Below are 18,798 nucleotides of genomic sequence, written 5' to 3'. Positions count from 1 at the left end.
AATTCAAAGTGTAATTAGGCCTTCGTAGGTATTGAACTGATATCCTGGCAACAGTGAGTATAGAGAATGTGCCCCTGCACCTATTGTGTGAACTGGGCATGCACGGATTTTCTATGCATGTATGACCTCTGTACATGCACAGAAAATCCACATGGGGTCCAATTCAGACAATAGGTGCAGGAGCACATTCTCTATACGCACTGTTGCCAGGATATCAGTTCAATACCTACGAAAGCCTAATTACACTTTGAATTGACAGTCATGCACAAATTTCAGATGGAGTATTTCTACTGCAATACAAAAAGCATAGTAATCAATGATATTCTTAATTACATGGATTATTTGGGAGTATTTCTACAGAATTACAAGATGAGATGCAGTGGCCCCTGAGAGGGCCTGCCCACCATTCCCCTGACAATCCTGCTCACACCAGCCAATGGCCACACCCCTTCCCTGAAATTCAAGCAAGGGGCAAGCAGCGGCGCAACCAATGGGGAAGGCCAGGCTGGTGGCTGCAGCTTGGTGTGCCTGCAAATACCCACTTCCACTGCCACCACCAAAAGAAAAAGGTTCCCCCTCCCTGAAAAGTAGGGCCAGATAGTAGGGAGCTGATCTCTGTTGCCTGGAGATCAGTTGTAATTCTGGGAGATCTCCAGCTACCACCTGGAGACTGGCAACCCTAAATAGTCCCCAGGTTCCAGAGAAGCAGGTGGGGGGAGGCGGGGCCATCAATGAGTGACAGGAACACCCATTTGGGAGCCATGTGGGAGACCGTTTGGAAGCGAGGGGAATAAAAAGCGCGCTCAGACTTGCTGCTGCGCAACTTGAACACATCAATGCATCTCTACAAAGCGAGAAGGGAGGCCGGACCCTGACTGCCATGTCCCAGTAGTGGGGAGATGCCCCCCTGAGTGAACTGACAGAGCCTCCCCACGCCAAGTCCTTCCTTGCTTCCGCAAACACATCCCCCACCCCCTGGCAGCAGCTTTCCACCTGCAGCGACCATCTTCCTGGCTTATCAGATACCAACAGCTCAGATTAGCAGAGAATGAAAATCCTCAGTGCCCCCCCCCCCTGCAGACATTCATGGGCCACAGTTCAATTCCCACCCCTCTGCCTGAAGTTACATTGAGGGGAGGAAGGGGGCAGGGAGGCTGGATGGGGTGCCGTTTGATACATTTGTGGGGGGATATGTGAGTGGACATGTATGAGAGAGGGGCTAATGACAATGTCAGTCAGGCATGAAAACACAGAGGTTTGTTGTTTTTCAACATGTTTTATTAAACTGGAAAAAGTGCCACTGTCCCTCAGTAGCCATCACATTATTATTTTTTTGTAAGTGATTATTATTATTATTATTAATAGCTGGGAAAGTATAGAGTAAGAGCGGTAGGGTTAGGGGAAAGAAATACATATTGGTTCATTCAAATACATTGCACCATTCAATCAAAAATGTTTTCTCATTGTCCTTTTTATAGTCCATCGGTCGGTTCATTGTTACAGTTTTCCATTTATTTTTGCACTGTCCATAAAGGTCTTCAGCTTATCCAGGAATTAAGTTTCTTGGAAGGACTTTTAAATCCAATTGTAGAAGGAGTCCCAAATGTCATCATATGTCATATTATCTCTATCTTTCAATAAACTGGATAGCTTATCCATTTCCACAGTGTTGAGTATTTTTTCAATCAAATTTTCTTGTGTTGGGACATCTGTCATTTTCCATAATTTCGCATATAAAATTCTAGCTGTAGTAATTATATTCAAAATCAAATGTTTTTGGTTTTATTCACCTGGATCATTATATGGTTCAACAAAAAAAGTTCAGGATTCAGTGGTATAGAGATTTTGAGAATCTGCTGGATCATTCTGTGAATCATTTTCCAAAATTCCCAGACAGAGATTAATGCTTTCCTTACCCAGTGATTTTTGAAGTATTTATGTTGTTCCCATTTTTTATACCACAAAAAACTATGCCAACTCAGCATTAAGTCATGCCCTTCCAAATTTAAGAGTCTTTCATTTTCCAGGGTGATCCACTCTTTCAACCACGTCAATGCACAGGCTTTATAGTATAGTAACCAGCCTGGTAAGGAGATGCCAGCTTTTTCTTTTGTATCTTGTAAAGCTTTCAGCTTAATTCGTGGTTTTTTATTCTGGCAAATGAAGAATTGTACTATTTTATTCAGTTCTTTGAAGAATATTTGGGGGACCCCTATTGGTATAGATTGGAACAGAAATAGAACTCTTGGAAGGATATTCATCTTTATTGCTGTGATTCTTCCCAAAAAAATATCTGTAAATTCTTCCATCTTTCCACGTCTTTTTTATTGCTTTCAATAGGGCTATATAATTGTCATTGTAGAGAGAGCTGGATCTGTTAGTCATCCAAATTCCTAAGTATTTTATCTTCTTGTCAATTATGATTTGTGATTTTTGAGCTAATTCTTCCATCTGCTGCTTTAGGATGTTTTTTGTAATCAGCTTAGTCTTTTGGATATTTATTTTTAGGCCAGCCATAGTGCCATAGTCCTCAACTTCTTGTAAGAGTCTCTGTATTGATATTAGAGGATCTTCTATCCATCGCATTTTGAGCAGCCCTCATTTTGCGCTCCCAGGGATGGGGCGGAGATGCTGACTGCCTTGAGATATTGCTTCCTGAGCTGTATCTGAATGACACTCGCAGAGGATGGGTGGGGTGGGGGCTGAAGCAGACATGCTTTGTTGTCTCCCAGCCGAGTCACGACGTGCCTGCAAGGGAAAGGCACAGATGTGCAGCAAGTAACTCAGCTGAGCCAAAGCCCACACTCCAACATCTGAGAAGATGCACATAGTAGAGAGCAACAGTGGGAGCTCCACAGGTGCAGCTAGCGACCAGCTGATGCAAGACCCTCTGGCGAGGAAGCGCTCTCCCTTGGGGTGATTTTACTTTTAAGGGAGAAAGTGAGCAGGTAGTTACAAACACCTGGTCAAGAGTAGTTTTCTGGGAATCTGCCTCTAGGGCAGGCAGGGGCTGCCACCACCGTCCTCTCCCCCGCTGAGGCTAGTTGTCAGATGAGTTCAGGTGATGGGGCAGCCAGCACAAATCAGTGAGCTGGTTTAGCTCTTTCTTACCTGTATGTGCTACCTCGCTCCTTACTGAGATGGAACTTCAGAGTCCGATAACCTGCAAGGAAACTTGTGTGGTTATTGTTTGCCAGACCTTCTGGACTTTGCCCTTCTTCCCTTGAGCAAGTGCAAAGTTCTCCCAGTTTTCTCACAAAGTCCCTAAAGTGCACTCAGTGCTCACCACAGTGGGTACCCTCTCTCCTGCCTCGTGTTCAAAGTACTCACTGCAGAAGGCAAACAGGCAGAGCTTTCAGCTATGTGCTCACTAACCTGAGGTCACAGGCAACGCGGCTGGAAGTTTTGTAGCATCCATCTGCAGGTGATTGGGTACGAGGAGGGGGACTTGTCCATGCCAGAAGCACACATGGATTGGCCCCCATGGTAGTTCCCATCCTTTAGGCCATGGGGCAGGGCTGGGTGCTCTGAGAGGGAGCCGAGGTTTCCCCGTTCAATGGGCGCCTATGAGCTATGCTTTATTTTTTCATGGTGTAGCTCTTTTGCACCATTGTGGGTGTTCCTGCTTCTGGAAGGGCTTAGGGAGCAAACTAACTCTGGCCCTGCCCTCTGCCCCACCCCCTCCTGTGTCGATGTGGGGCCCTATGCTGCTTCTCCACCTCTGTCCACCCGCCAGGCATTCCCGCCGGCAGTGGCACAGCAGCGGTAGCACGCCTCATGCCACCGCCGGCGGAAGGGCATTTGCGCCTACATAGGAGCCACTTATGCCCATGTAAGCCTTGGTTCTCTCCCTATGCACTTCCCCCCTTCTTAGGATTGAGCTGTAAGAGTCCCCAGAGCATTTTGGAATCCAAGAACCTCTGTGGATGGACCATTTAAACAGGTCCCCCCTTTTTGTGGGGAATTGGGGCTGCATTCAACTTTGCCTTCAGTTAATAATGGTCAGACCATGGTTCAGGACAAATCTCCAGCCCCTCAAAGGTTCAGTGCAAAAGTCTAAGATATGGCCTTTTTCATGTGTGGGCCCTGACTCTATTTAATCTGAGTATTTTAAAATCTTTTAAATTAGACTGTTAAATGCTTTATTTCCTAGCAACCTGGTGTTGCACTGTTAGCTGCCTTGGTTTAGAGAAAGTAAACCAGAATATAATTATTTTAAATAAATAATGAAAATCATAGTCTAAAAATGTTCTTGCATGTGTATGCATGAGAGAGAGAGAGAATATGGATTAAATAATGTAATAAATCTCTACAATTAGCAGGTGCAGTCTTAAACTGAGTTATATCCTTCTAAGCCTGCCTATGGATCTAGGCTTGTACTTTAAGACCTCATCAGTTTCAAAATTCCCCGATAGGCTTTATCTATAAGTTTCAGGAATTGTATCAGTTTATTCTATATTTCTACAAATGTGATCCTGAATCAACTGAAAGTTTTGCCCTGAAACTGAGGTCATCTTTCACTGAAGCAGTGGTATGTTCATTTTATGCCGCTTTTGTTTGCTGTTTTTATATCCAACCTTTCTTCTATCATGAAATCTTAAGATAGCATAAAAGGGCTCTTCCATCCCGCCATGGACCAGGCACAGACCCGCTTATCTTCATCAGTTGTGTTGCATTGTATGCTTATTAACCTTACCTAAGGATGGCAAATGCAGAGTTTTCAGTGGAAAGGTAAATATTTTTTTATTGTCATTCAGTCATTGTAAGAGCAGGATAGGAGATGAAAGCAGTCAGGTTTTTTTTTAAAAAAAATAATCTGGTGGCCAGATGGAGCTCTCCAGTCAGGCTGCCTCTCACTGCTGTTTCAGGAATGAGTAGAGAGAAGTGCAGTTGCGCATAGAGGAACCTGTTTGGGAGGTCTGTAAAACTGAGCCCATTTGTTCAATCTGCTTGAAACTTAAGGGGTATTTAGATTAGAGGGGGGACTGTACTCTGTACAAATTTGGTACCATTATCTTTTATAAGAAGCTGCCCTAGACCCTCATATACATTTGCCATTGAAAATAATTATCCCAAAGTCCAGAACCTGAAAAAGCACAGAGATTTGAATCCTGAATTAAAGTCTTACCTGAAAATAAGCAATCATGATCCTCCCCCCAAGACACCCCAGATCTGAAATTATAAAATATTATTTCTTAGTGCACAAACCTATTAAATAGCACCTTTTGTCAAATTTCCCCTTGCCCATGATATCTTTCTCTTCCAATTAAATTAAATTACTGAAGTTGTATACACTGATAATAATTGTATCATAAAGCAGAAATCAGTTCTGTATTTTTACAATACTTGAACACAGTTAGTGGTTGTATTGAATATTAAATATTCATAGTTCTGAGGTAATCTGGGCAACAATTTTGTTTCTTAATTAACATTTCCTATGATATTTGCAATCCTAATTTCAAACATACTTGCCCTTTTATTTTTGCGGAAATTACTTTGGAGGAAAAAAAAGAGAAATATTAGAAATTGTTCAGTCTCCTCTCCTCTGCCTATGAACATAATTTATTACTGTTGAGAACTAAATTATATATCTTTTATACAAGTTATTTGTGATACAGTATGTTTTCCAATGTAAGACTCAGTTCGTTTCCAGGTATGACTTCAAAAAAAAGGGGGGGTCTTATACTCACATAAAAGTTACAGTTATGCTCAGGGTTTTTTTAAAAAAAAATGTGTATAATGTTTCTTTTTAGGGAAGTGGCCTTACTTTCAGGGTCACCTTTTTTTTTAGTATATGTGGATTGTTAGCCCTTACTCAAACAAATCAATATATCTAATACTCAATGCGGACAAATCTGTGGATACTTCAATCTGAAGACTGGCCTTTCTACAAACCTGAGAAAAGATGTCGGGGGCTGAACCCCCCCCCCAATAATAGAAGCAGGGCCTGTAGCTTTAACAAACGAATGTCCATAATGCCAGCCATCTAACCTTGGTTTATATCAGTAAAAGGCAGGGGTAGGGGCAGCGCCTTTTCCAAGGCTGGTTTGGCGCTGAAGGAAGGGTTCATCGGGGTCAAGTCCAGCAGCAACTACTAGGCAACTTGCTGCCATGCAATGTGCATGACTTACGCAAGATTGGCTGTTTGCTACTGTTCAACTGCTGCCACCCCACAAAAAACAGTGTGGTGTAGTCTAGGATGAGGGAGATGCAGGTCTGAATCCCCACAGTGCCATGGACCATGGACACTTGCTGGATGACCTTGAACAAATCACACCTTCTCAGCCGAATTTACCTCATAGGGTCTTTGTGAGGATAAAATGGAGGAGAGGAGAACAACATGAGCTGATTTGGGCCTCTGTTGTGGAAAATGGTGGGGTATAAATGGATAATAAATATAGATGAGGATAGGGGCAAAGGAAAGGTTGGTGGATAGGAAGCAGAAAATGAAACAGGGGAAATTGTCATGAAACAGGAAAGAGAAAACAGAGTGAGAAAGATGAAACCAGGGGAAATAAGCTGCAAGTCCTTGTGGGGAGGCCCCCCCCCACTGCACCACTGGACATGGCCTAGTGGCTAGGATTGGGTGAGGCAGTTGATGGAATGATAAGGATATGCCTCTATCTGCAGAATGAAAATGACATTAACTTCTAAAGAAAAAACACGAATGGGTGAACATGCTGAGAGATTCAGATCCATTGTACCAGGATCAAAAAGAGTACAGTAGCACCTTTAAGACTAACCAATTTTATTATAGCATAAGCTTTCGAGAATCAAGTTCTCTTCATCAGATGCCTGATCAAAACTGGGCAGATACAACTGTATCTGCCCAGTTTTGATCAGGCATCTGATGAAGAGAACTTGATTCTCGAAAGCTTATGCTATAATAAAATTGGTTAGTCTTAAAGGTGCTACTGGACTCTTTTTGATTTTGCTACTACAGACTAACACGGCTAACTCCTCAAGATTGTACCAGGAAAAACTGACATTGACAGAGTACATTTCACAACACGGCTTTCATTTTTGCAATCAACAGCAAACTAGGTCATAACCTGCCATCTACTACGTTGCTTTTATTAATATTAGTATTTATGAACATTATGGAAAATATAACAACAAAAACCCCTCACTATTTCTCTGTGCTATAAACCTAACAAGAAGTATATGTTGTTAAAGAAAACAAATAATTATCTTCATAATAATCAAGGAAAGAGAAGTGGAGGGAAGTATAACTTTTTAATGCAGATTTTATTACTATGTTAGGGCTTGGAAGATCTACGAGAAAACTACTCTTGTAAAAAAGAGTATCCAGTTAGCACTGCTCATTGTGCTGATACTTATCAAGAGTCAGGGGTGAGCAGAAATTCTCTCTAAAAATCCATAATAATTCACCATGCACTTTCTTATAAAATAATAAAACATTGAAGTGTATAGCAATATAAATCACATCCTCATCTAACAGTCCTTTGTGTATGCAAAGTACTAGATGAATAATTGGGAAAGAATCTACATCCTTTCATCCATCTTCAACACACAGGAGGAAATCATGTATTTGTTAACTGATGGAGAAATTATTCAGGTGAGAAATAAGGACTCTTCTGTGATAAGAACTAGGTCCTCTCTTCAATTCAAACATTCCTCTTCATGCATCCCATCTGACTATCTTTATTAAGGCCAACTTCACGATAAGGTGGTTTGTGCATCAAAGTCTTATTAATGAAAGCTGGGGACTGGAGAAAGTTAATTGTTTTTGAATATCTACTAGGGTGTGCACTGAGAAAATTTTTGTTATTAGTTTTGATATAGACTTGGAGGGAGGGGGGATTTTTGCCATGATTGTTTATTTCCAGGTAGAATATTACCAGTTCAGGAGTCAATTCTGTGTTCTGCCCCTCCTTTGGGACCATTATTTTCAATGGGGAATCTATTCAAGGGTCTGGGGCAGCTGTTGATAAAAATAATGGCACCAAATTTGCACAGAAAACAGTCCTCCCTTTAATCTAAAGAGGTCTGTGAGGGTCCTTCCTCACCAGTACCCCTTCTGACATCCTGCCAGCTTCCCAAGTCAGGGATCCTCAGGCCTCAGATGGGCAGGGAAGCGGGTTACAAAAATTTGTTACTTCTCTTGCCCAGAAAGTGACAGCACAACCTAGCTGCCCTGTGCTCCCTCCTCGGTCCTCACAGGAACTTGTTTTTAAAAGATTCCCCTTTTCTCACTTTCCTGGGTTTCCTTCCAACCCCGACCGAACCTCCCTGAGTGGCCCTTCTCCTAGTCTATCCAAAAGGAGGGCTGGGTAGACGCTGCAGTCTCCTAACCCCTCCCACTCCATCTCAGGTCAGGGCAGGGCTTTGCTCTGCCTTCTTCTTGGCTCACTCCTGATGCTTCTGAAGCTTCTCCAGCAACTCCCTTGGCAGCCTGGGCTTCATCTGCCCAAGCTACCAACAACCTTCAGTGGGCCTGGTTGAGGTTGAGCTGCCTGGCCTGCAGCAAGAGAAAGTTGGGTCAGTTGTGTGAGTGAGGACTGTTGCCCAGGGTTGGGCATGGGCATCATTAGTTGCAGATGGGAAGATGGCCTGGGGCTCTATGGAGGTGTCTACAACTGATGTTTGAACAGAGGAGGCTATGCAGAGCCTGCAGACAGTGCCTGCTGCTGGGGGGGGAGGCAAAAAGGAGGATTGCATTGCCAGCCAAGCTCCCATGTTTCATCCACATTGAATGAATGACAAAGGGGGTCGATACGCAAAGTAGATCCCTCTACTGATCTGAAAACATGGCAATCTAGCAGGAGAGCTCCTCACTGGGCATCAGAATAATCTTCCCTATCTGCATTCATTTCACTTTCCTCCTCTTATAGTGAATTACTGACAATAATTATTTTTTACTGTTCCACTGAAAACTGTCCATTTGCCGTGCTTCCTTGGCAGTTCTCTGAAGTTTGGAATTGACTGGAAGTTCTCCGTGCTCCTCCCTTGCAAGGGTCTTATTGGAAGGGATAGATACGATTGTCCATGGCTGGTAAAAATAAGAATTTGGGAGTGGAGGGAGATTTTTTCAGGGAGAGTGTTTTGCTGTTCCAAAATGCCTCAGTTTGGATTTTAGTTACCATTCCAGAAAATTGAGGTAATGATTAGAAACAGCGATTTTCGGGTATATCTTCACCTTGGGAATTTTGTTATGCACACCATTAATATCTGCTACAGTACAGCTGTCCATTATTTGTACAGGATTTAATAGCTGTAGATCAGTTGAAATATATTAAGGGTCCTTCTTTATTTATGTTAATATGGTGAAAACATGCTGAATAATAACTGAAACAGCTGCAGTGGGTTGTACATATACCCTTCTAAGTAATCAGCCTGTCCGACTGGCAACCCAAGCTGCTTGAGCTGGGGGCCGCTCTTTGCCTCCCCTGAAAGGAGGGAGAGGTGATGATATTTCCCAGCCATCCGAGACTTTGCCTGGGGGCAGACCCAGTAGCCTATCAGGTGGCTCTGCTTTCTCCCAGCTGCAGTTGCTTTAGGTTTTGTAAGGCTAGCAGTATAAGAGTTTCCAGTAGGTCTGCAATAGAACAGCAGGATTTGAGTCCAATGGCACCTTAGACACTAAAAAGATTTTCAGAATATTGCTTTCAAGAGTCGGAGCTCCCTTCTTCAGAACCCTGTCATCCTTTCACTGCCTTGGACTATTCTGGTACAAAGTCAGTCTTTGGGTTAAAATGCCGCAAGTTCAATGGAATTATAGGCTAGCCATTGTTTATTTGTTTTTTCTTTCTCTCCATGCAGGCACAAGGGGGTAAAGGTGCAGAAGTTGCTTGAGTCTAGGGTTACCAACTTCCAGGTGGGACCTGGAGTTCTCCTGGAATTATAACTAATCCCTGTTCTACAGAGATCAGTATTTCTGGAGAAGCTTCTGGAGGTGGACTCTATGGAATCACATCCCTGTTGAGCTCCCTTAATTCCCCAAACCCTACCCACCCTGGAACAGCCTCCATATCTCCAAAAAATTTCCTGAGATGGAGTTGGCAACTCTATTTAAGCCCCACAGAAATCTCAGGCAAAAACAATAGAGAAATGAAATATTTTCCTGCTTAATTATGGAAGTAAAGTGCTGCTGTTTAAAATGTTTAGTAGGTACAAAATTCATCCTGTTTTCACGTGTTTTCCTAAAGGAATAACTTAAGGCTAGTAAAACTAGCTAAAGGAAACCATCACTTTGAACCACAGCTGCAAACAATCCTAAGTGGCATTTCCTATCTACTTTCACTTAAAAAAAAACAGCTGGGGACTTATCATTAATAAAAGATAGGTAGACACCTGCAGGTGTATTCACTCTTTTTTTTTTTTGCAGGCTCACAGTGTATATCAACAAGTCTCTTTTATCATATAAAGTACACCTGGATGACATTTGCTTAATGTTTGGAAATACTGGGTTTTTTTCCACTTCCACATGCATTTGAAACATTCTTTTAAAATGGAAGGTACTTTGTTATTAAATTCCAGAGGGGTAGCTGTGTTGCTGTGCTGTAGCCAAAACAACAGAGTCTTATGGCACCTTAAAGGCTAATGAATTTATTGCAGCAGAAGATTTCAGGAGCCAAGCCTAGTACATCTAATAAACTGGACTGTGACTCACAAAAGCTTATACATGTGGAGTTCTTAAAGTACCACAAGACTTTTTGTTGTTTTGTTATTATTGTAACATTGAGTTGAGTTTGCGAATGGAGGAAGATGATATTAAACATCACATTTCTTTCCTCCTTTCAGGTAAAATATAGATGGATGAAAATAATAGGAATATTGAAAGCTTCAGAAAGAAAACAGTGGTTAAGTGTGGCAGGACTCTAATCTGGAGAGCAGGGTTTGATTCACCACTCCTCCGCTTGCCTTTGAGTCAGTCACAGCTCTTTCTGGGCTCTCTCAGCCCCATCCACATCACAGGGTGATTGTCATGATGAGGATAATAATAACACACTTTGTAAACCATTCTGAGTGTGACAATAAGTTGTCCTGAAGTGCAGTATATAAATCAAACATTACTATTACTATTACTATGTTATTAAAATAATATAAATGGCCAAACATAATGATACCCTACTAGGGGTATGCGTAACGGGAAAAGTGAGCCAAAAATACACACTGGTTCAGCTCATTAAACCAGCTTCTGGAATGCTGAACCAAATCTGGGAAATTAAATTATAACAAGTTCCTCCTGCCAAAAAGTTTGTGTTTCATTTCAGTTTGAACTTTCAAGTAGCAGAAAGGCATGAAGCTAGCATTGCAGGGCACAAACTTGTTTTCCTGAACAGAGCCAAACAGATCTCAAGATGAGAGACTTTACATTATTAATTAATTCTGTTGGCAGGAAGAGGGAATGAGACAAATGCATGCAAAATGAGTACACCTCCCCACCCAGTAACTTCCTAGGAAATGGCATTCTCTGTCTCCCTGTCAATTGGATCCTCACAAGGGGAGATCTCTCCCCTCCCATTTTATCAACTTTGGAAATGTTTGGAATAGAGATTTCAATCTTAGGCTGCAATTCAAAAGACATTTCCCCAAGAGTAAGCTCTATTGAATAACATAGGGGTTAGTAGATCTCTTTATTCACAGTGCCTGATCTGGTCAGGTCTGTGGGAGCAGTGGGCTAGGGCTCTAGTCCCTCCCTCCCTCTGGTGCCAGGGCTGCAGCCAGGCCCTGGGGCCAAGCTCAGTGGGTACCTCAGCGGAGGGCTCACATTGATTATTATTAATCAGTGCCTGATCTGGTCAGGTCTGTGGGAGCGGTGGGCTCGGGCTCTAGTCCCTCCCTCCCTCTGGTGCCAGGGCTGCTGCCAGGCCCTGGCGCCAAGCTCGGTGGGTACCTTGGCTGAGGGCTCACATTAATTATTATTAATCAGTGCCTGATCTGGTCAGGTCTGTGGGAGCGGTGGGCTAGGGCTCTAGTCCCTCCCTGCCTCTGGTGCCAGGGCTGCTGCCAGGCCCTGCGGCCAAGCTCAGTGGGCACCGCGGCAGAGGGCACACAGAGTCATCTCCTTTCTTGTCCGCATTAATTCTAGTTTGGTGGCACAATGAGTCTTCCTATGTTGGCTGCCAAGGGTGGTTGTGGGATGAAGTGTGATGGCAGTCCTCCTGGTTCAGTTGTGGAAAGTAATTTTGGATGTGGCTCGGAGGCTGCAGGGAGTCCTGCCGCTCCCCCCAATTCACCTATGTGGGCTGTGGAGGCCCAAGAGCTCTTTGCACAGGAGGGAGAAAATATCTCTCAACATTTTGAGGAGGGGTGGGTGGGCGATGGATCCCTGGAGAAATGGTATGTGTGTTATGAAAGATCTCTCCCGTCCCCATCCCAAACTCTCGGTGGTGTTCCCTCCCACAGTCCACCCCTCACCCCATCATCTGTGTCCAGTCCCACAGCACAGCCTGTAACCCGTTCGTCCTCCTTCCCCTGGGACAGTTAGCGGTCGGCGTTACAAGGCCTCCATATGGAGGCACTTTTGGGCTCTTCCTGATGACCCCCGTGTGGTGCAGTGCCATGCCTGTGATGTCCTGGTGTGCAGGGGCAAAAACCCAAAGCACCTGTCTTCGACAGCCCTGACTCGGCACCTGAAGAGGCACCACCTGAGCCTGTCTCCCTCCTCACCCAGTGAAACATCCATTGGGGGGAGAAAGGGGGCCACCCGCTCTTGTGAGAGGGGGTCAGTGGGAGGATCAGTTTGCCCTGAGGGTGATGCTGGTGAGAACAGAGCGCTCCAGGAGGCCGCGCTAGCAGAGTTTGTCCCCTCGGGGTCTGGGACAGCGCTGCTTACAACCTCGAGGCTGGTGGCTCAGGAGACGGCTGCCGCTGCACTGTTCCTCAGTGGGACCCTCGGGTGAGGACCCGCGGTGGCTGGGAGATCAGGCCCCTAGTCCGAATGACACATCCTCTCCTTCCCACGCTGGGAATACCAGCGTGCTCCTCTTTGGCCTGGCAGTGGCAGGGGGATCTTCCCACTTACCCCCCACATGACAGGTCCTCTCCCTCCCATCCTTTCCGGCAAGGCAGGAAGGTGGGTGACGCTGCTGATGGAAGCCTCCTTTGGGCACTTGCGCAGCAGCTCAGGAACTGTTGCACATATAGTTCAGCTGCATGGTGCCCCCATCCATCGCAAACGCAGAGCCCTCTGAGCAGGGGGGAATGGGTCACTCGACTGATGCCCTTCCTGCAAAGGCAGGAAGGTGGGTACTGTCAGCTGCCACTGCTGCACTGTTCCTCGGTGGGACCCTCGGGTGAGGACCTGTGGTAGCTGGGGGATCAGGCCCCTGTCCAAATGACAGGTCCTCTCCCACCCATTCCAGGAATACCAGCATGCTCCTGTTTGGCCTGGAGTTTGGTGGGGGGGTCTTCCCACTTACCCCCCACATGACAGGTCCTTTCCCTCCTGTCCTTTCCGGCAAGGCAGGAAAGTGGGTACTGTCGGCTGCCACCACCACACTGTTCCTCGGTGTTATGAAAGATCTCTCCCATCTGGCTGGGGGATCTCTCCCCCAGTGGCTGGGGGATCAGGCCCCCATCCTAATGTCATGTCCACTCCCACCCTCGCCGGGAATAACAGCACACTCTTTTTTGGCCTGGCAGGTGGGAACATGGGGGTGCCGCCAGTGAGTGGCCAGACCCCCTGCCCCCTGAGGGGAGGAGGCTCTCCGCCACCTCCCCATGCCCTCCAGGCTTGGCGGCCACCATCATGGGGGGTGCCACCACTGAGTGGCCAGACCCCCCGCCTCCTGAGGGGAGGAGGCTCTCCGCCACCTCTCTGTGCCCACCAGGCCCGGCGGCCACCATCAGCACCCATCTTCCTGGTGTCACAGAGAATACCAGCGCACTCCTTTTTGGCCTGGTGGGTGGGCACATAGGGGGTGCTGCTGGCGAGCGGCCAGACCCCCCTGCCCCCTGAGGGGAGGATGCTCTCTGCCACCTCCCCGTGCCCACCAGACCCGGTGGCCACCATCATCACCCATCTTCCTGGTGTCACAGAGAATACCAGTGCGCTCCTTTATGGCCTGGCGGGCGGGCACATGGGGGGTGCTGCCGGCAAGCAGCCAGACCCCCTGCCCCCTGAGGGGAGGAGGCTCTCCGCTGCCTCCCCATGCCCACCAGGCCCGGCGGCCGCCAGCAATACCTACATTCCTGCCTTTGCTGGGAACATCACTGTGCTCCTTTTAGGCCTGGCGGGCGGGCACATGGGGTGTGCCACTGGCAAGTGGCCAGACCCCCCACCCCCTGAGGGGAGGAGGCTCTCTCTTTTTTTTTTTTGAAAATTTTTTATTGGATTAGAAATCGATCAGTATTATGCTCATTACAATCCATTTCCTTTAAATATTCCAGTTCTAACCCACTCCCTTCCCCCCCCTTTTGTTGACTTCCAACAGTTTTCCAACCCCTTATCCATTTTCCCCCTACTCATTTCATGCTTATTTTATTCTAATAAACATATACTTTCACTCTCTTCTAAGCTTATCTGTTGTAACACCGTGCTATCTCTGTTCCCTTTCCCACTTAACTTATCAACTAGACATTACATTCCTGGCATATAACCTTTAATAATAATAATCATTTATCTATTTTTTGTATTCTATACTCTATCTTACACATTCTAGTCTCATCAATATGGGACAAACAATTTGTCTCACATTCTACACGACTTTAAGTACTTCTATAAACATAATATACATTCAACATAAGTCAATCAATTTAACCTATACTCTATATGTTACTCTTTACTTCCTTCTACCTATCTTATGTTCATTATATTTTAATTATATAATTTCTCCATTATACAATTATCTGCCGGCAATGATCAAACAATTTGACCCATACACTACATATTTCTGAGTACTTCTATGAACACAATATACATTCGGCACAGGTTAAACAATTTAACTCATATTCTGTATATTACTATATATTTCTTTCCACCTTTCTTATATTCATTCTATTTTGATTATATAATTTCTCCGTTAAACAGTTATCTGCCAGAAATAAAACTAATTAATTTATATCCTTATAATTCTTTATAATTATTATAGTAACACCTCTATTACTTAATACTATATTTAATAGTCAGATAATATAATTGCTTAGAATTTCTCTTTTAACTTTCCTCGAGGGGAGGAGGCTCTCCGCTGCCTCCCCGTGCCTGCCAGGCCCAGCAGCCACCGGCACTACCCACGTTCCTGCCTTTGCTGGGAATACCAGCATGCTCCTTTTAGGCCTGGCGGGTGGGCACATGGGGGGGCCGCTGGCAAGCAGCCAGACCCCCACCCCCTGAAGGGAGGTGGCTCTCCACCACCTCCCCATGCCCGCCAGGCCCGGCAGCCGCCAGCAGTACCCACCTTCCTGGCGGCGCAGGGAATACCAGTGCGCTCCTTTTTGGCTGGGCGGGCGGGCACATGGGGGGTGCCGCTGGCAAGTGGCCAACCCCACATTGCTTTACACAGGGCAGCAAGGATAAAAACTGGGTGAAAGGGGCCTATGTCTTGGGTAGTCTCAGTAAGTCTCTTGTTTTGCTGCAAAAATAATACAGTTGTCAAGAACGCATCACTCAGGCACCTTCAGAGGGCAGATTCTGTGGCATCATATCCCTGCTGAGCTCCCTTTTCTCCCTAAATTACATCCTCACCAGGCAGTACTCTAAAATCTCTATGAATTTCCCAGGCTGGAGTTGGCAAACCTAAAGGAATCCACTGAGGTGAGATCCAATAAAGTCCATTTTGTCATAACAGCTAATAAACGTCTATGTTATTCCCAGTTTTCAGACTTTACACCTTCAGGAAACCTTATCTGCAATGGAAGCCTCCAGTATTTACATAGTTTTATAATGTGTATTCTGTACAATAGCTATCATGTTGGACCTCACTAGAGTGTGCCCAATGGTCCTTTTCAGTGGTACATTAAAGGGGAAGGTCCCCTTAAACACCAGCGTCTTTTGAAACACAGCGGGTGCCCATTTCAGTTGTTATACTCATATGTGCCAGGAACCAACCAACCACAATGATGATGCATATTTCCCATGATGCTCCCGGTATGTACAGTCAACATTTGGCATGAACAGGAATAGTACACGAACTTAACATATTGTACAACATTGGTATGCACCAACTGGTTATTGGATTTTTCATGGTTTATATTCGCATACTAAGACTGTAGGTGTATGGTACATACATGTGTTGCCCTAGTTCATACATCATGGTGAATGTGCAGATCACATGAGCGCATGCTCCCATTATGTGGGCTTCCAATACGTGTGATTATAAAGTTGGGAAAGGGCATGAGATTTGTGTTCCTTGCTATATGGCAACATTTGGAAGTTGTTCAATATATCTGTATGCTTTCCATTTTCTTATACAGGTGAGGTTGTGGTATTTCTGCACTTGCCTGGCAACTTCTGTTCAGTTATTTTTAATTCATCTTTTAGTCTCTCTTATTAGTCATGGATGATCTTATTCTCTGTCTCTCTCTTTCACACCCACAGATAATCTTGCTCCTTCTTCTACAAATCCCTTCTCAATTAATTGTACAGCTAGTATGTCTTCACCACTGATGCCCTGATGGATTCATATTGAGCCATACTGTCTTTCTGGAGTGATAAGGTAACATGGTTGATTCAGAACTCATATAGTTCTTTGGCTTATTCCCTCTCACCATAAATTGTTAACAAAGTTGCAAGTTTTAAAGTTAACTCTTAATAACATTAATGATTCTCTCTGGATCACACTATTATAGTGTACATTTTAGGCACCTTTGATGCATAGCTGATATTACAAAATGAAGAGTATTGTAGGCTTTTATGCCAATAAAAGGCTTTATGAGGCTTTTTAAAAACACACATTTCCAGGGATCTGTTCACAGGGCTTGAAAGTGGACTCTGCATTTTAATTGTGTTTCTTATATTGACTGTATTTAGCTTAGGGACACATTCCTTTGATCTTCTACAGATGAAACAAGATAGATTATCCCATATAAATGCATGTGCTCACACATTTTTTCATCACACTTAGAAATCTAGTAACTAAGAGTTCAGGAAAAAATGTGGTGTTAAAGCGAGTCAGAAACAGGAATGGGTATTTACATGAGCAAATATATTGAAGTAGAATCGCCCACCACAAAGACAGCCCTGTGTGTTAATAACATTCTAGAATAAATTTTAAAAGTTCTGTTTTAGGTTGAATGATTATAATAAACCATAACCAATCTGAAAGGAGGAAGTGGACCAGGTAGAGGCTGGGCCGAAGCTGGCTAGGAGAGGGGAAAGGTGGACACCTGGAAGGGCTTGCTCAGACCACTCGGCCTCATTTACTTTAGGGCACAGGGACATGAAGTGGGAAGGCACAGCAATATAGTTGGTGAAGGAGCCTGGGCAGCATGGAGCACCTACATTGGCAATCCAACATTAATGCGAATGCAGGGCTGAGATAGAATGATGCTGGGGAACACCCAGAGGGCCAAAAAAAGTGGCCAAGGACCCCAGCCTAAGGCTCCTGCCACACTAATATGAAATCCTAAGTAGAGTTACTCCAGTGTCAAGTCAAGTCAAGTTAGCCTTTATTGGCATATAGCAGCAATTCAAGTTATCCACTTACAAAAGGAAAGGACAAAGTTAAAAGATTGCTGTATTACAAATACAAAAAAACATTTAGAGCTTAACTCCGTGATATCCTTTGACGCAACTTCAAGGCAGAATGGAAGTTACTCCAGTGTAAGCCCATTAGAGACAGTTTGGTGTAGTGGTTAAGAGTGGTGGGACTCTAATCTGCAGAATTGGGTTTGATTCCCCACTCCTCCACTTGAAGCCAGCTGGGTGAACCTGGGTCAGTCACAGCTCTTCCAGAGCTCTCTCAGCCCCACCCACCTCACAGGGTGACTGCTGTGGGGGTAATAATAACATACTTTGTAAGCCTCTCTGAGTGGGTGTTAAGTTATCCTGAAGGGCGCTATATAAATTGAATGTTGTGGTGGTGATTATTATTATTATTATTATTATTATTATTATTATTATTATTATTATTATTATTATTATAGTAATTTCTGTTTAGGATTTCACTGTAAGGGTGACACTAGTTAATACTTCGCCATATTTTCCTGGTATTTGCTCTTTGTTGTTTTGTGTGCTGATTGTTAGTTATCATTGACATTAGGCCTGCCAGGTTTTCTGTTTTGGCAGGAGCAGTGGGCAGTCCTACTCATCCAGCTACCTCTTGCTGGGCCTGTAGTGGGAAAATGAGGTTTGTGTGAAGGGTGCCACATAAACACCATGATGTTGTAAGTAGGGTTGCCAACCTCCAAGTGGTAACCCTACTTATTATACCTCCAGGAGGTATAATAAGGAGCATGTGAGAAGAAAAAGCTAAATTTACACTGTCCTGCTATGGCTGACTATCCTATTCTGCCAAAACTCCAGAAAGAATTGTCCATGAAGCAAAGCACAACCTGAGACTCTGGAGAGCAGCTACCAGTCAAAGCAGACTATACTGGCCTTGATAGTCCAATGGTCTGATTCCATATTAGGGATGCTCCAACACCTGCCAGATCAACTCACTTCCCATTCATCAATGTTGATCAGGTAGCCAATTAATCAATTTGTTGTTCACAATGTGATCATGTGTGTTCTGAGGAACAGGCTTCTAGCAGCCATTAGAAGCTGACTCCTAGCTGATGACGGGCTCAGGGAGTTGGTTTCTGATCTGCTGGGGAAATTTTGCACTATACCCAGTGGGTATCTTAGTTGATAGTTAACATGAAAATGAAACAAATTTGATCATTTAGAAA

This window comes from Eublepharis macularius, chromosome 10 (genome assembly GCF_028583425.1).
Source record: "Eublepharis macularius isolate TG4126 chromosome 10, MPM_Emac_v1.0, whole genome shotgun sequence".
NCBI lineage: Eukaryota > Metazoa > Chordata > Lepidosauria > Squamata > Eublepharidae > Eublepharis > Eublepharis macularius.
Note: the sequence above shows the minus strand (reverse complement) of the source record.